The 1,739-nt window shown below is 33.5% G+C and overlaps 1 long non-coding RNA gene across 2 annotated transcripts in view; it reads right to left on the bottom strand.

The window, feature by feature from the left end:
• Positions 1-416, bottom strand: part of LOC108759632 (uncharacterized) — a 2,595-nt gene extending 2,179 nt beyond the window's left edge. For both annotated transcript variants that reach the window (XR_001940033.1, XR_001940034.1), the window contains exon 1: positions 287-416. This is a non-coding gene — a long non-coding RNA (uncharacterized LOC108759632). The remainder of the gene's footprint in view (positions 1-286) is intronic.
• Positions 417-1,739: the final 1,323 nt, after the last annotated feature.

The following is a 1,739-nucleotide window of genomic DNA, read 5'->3' as shown; positions in this document are numbered from 1 at the left end:
CGGTTATACTTAATGAAAAAATGTTTTATTATAGTGTTTTGGAAAGCTGTCGAGATAAGCTATAAAAATGTGCAATAAAATGTAGGGAGTTCCATTAAAAAAAATAAGGTTGACCTTGAAATGACCTTAAAGGACATGGTCAAGATCAAAGTCAAGGTCATCATCTTACTCCTCGCTTGAAACCATACAACTTTGCTATTGGACATTTTCTCTAAAATGCATTCTAACTGAAGATATTAGAGGGGTCCGATACTTTTCGATGACCCTGTAATCGGTGAATACTTACATCCATTTTTACGTCCGTATTTTCTGTGTTTTTCTTATTCTCCGCCATATTGTTTTTCTGCGTTCTTTGTTTTTAATATGCAATCTTGATTGAGATTTATCATCGTATACATGTAATGATATGATTTGGCGACTCTCTGATTATAGGCTTTCAAGAATGATCGATCATGCGGTCGAATCGTGCATCTTGAAATGAGGTGAAAATTGTACCAAAAGTGATCAAACGTCACTAGGTATTGACTAATTAAAGACGAATATTCTAAAGAATTTGCTCACTTTTTTAATTTTCGCCACATTTCAAGATACATAATCAACTCCCAGAATATCAATCATGAAACTTTTTTCCTAAGATGAAAAGTGAAAAGAGAAAAATTTTTCCATCAATTTCAATGGTTAAAATTTTCATTTTTCACTTTTCACCATCCTAGAGACAAAGTTTCATTATAGATACCTTGGGAGTCGATTGTGTATTTTGATATGAGGTGAAAATTACAAAAGTGAACAAATTCATTAGATATTATAATTTTCAAAATTATCTGGATTATCTTATGCACATTCTGTGTGTATTTAGGTTAAATACGAGGAAATCGAATACTGAGAAATACGTAACATAATTCATTTTTCAATTCATATTTTTGAATTGAACTAAATAATATAGTAATAACTTGTATTTTTCGTCATGACAATATTAAAATTATTTTTAATTAGTTTATTTTTATTTCTGTCTCATTATTTGTATATATTTTCATTCATCTCTTTATTCATCTAAATCAGACTTGTCCAATTTGAGCTCCTATTTATTTACATTATATAGTGTAAACTACAAGATGCCACTATTAGTGCATCCCGTACATTAAATTCAATTTTAGTAAAATTATTAATTAAACATATTATTGTGCATGTTCTGACGCTCGACTATTGAAGCTGCCATATAAAGGCACCTTTATATTCAAGACCGTTTTAAGTACAGTCTTAAGAATCGATTCAATCATAGGGCTGTATTAGCGTCTTACGACGTTACTTAAGGCGTCGTCTACAATACACGGAGTAAGAAGTAAGAGTAAGAAATTGACCAATCACAGTCGAATGTGAGAAGAATAATCGACTGTGATTGGTCAATTTCTTACTCTTACTTCTTACTCCATGTATTGTAGACGACGCCTAAGACAGTCTTGAAATAAGAACGGACTATGAATACTGTCCAATGACGCATTTTCTATTCCGTAGTTCTTTTTCGCACCGTGGAGAGAGAATTTCACACCTTAAGCCCGGATCCTCACACGGGCAACAGCGCTTTGACACCGAACATTGGTGAAAAACGGGTGATAGTGGTAAATTTTACCCCCACAACCGGCTTTTCACCAATCAACGCTCTGTGTCAAAGCGCTGTTGTCTATATGAGGATCCGGGCTAAGGAGAATGTGTGAATGAATTTGGGTGCGGTCCACTTGACG

The sequence above is a fragment of the Trachymyrmex cornetzi genome, unplaced genomic scaffold, assembly GCF_001594075.2.
Source record: "Trachymyrmex cornetzi isolate Tcor2-1 unplaced genomic scaffold, Tcor1.1 scaffold2, whole genome shotgun sequence".
Lineage (NCBI taxonomy): Eukaryota > Metazoa > Arthropoda > Insecta > Hymenoptera > Formicidae > Trachymyrmex > Trachymyrmex cornetzi.
Note: the sequence above shows the minus strand (reverse complement) of the source record. Positions and strands in the feature narration are given on the sequence as shown.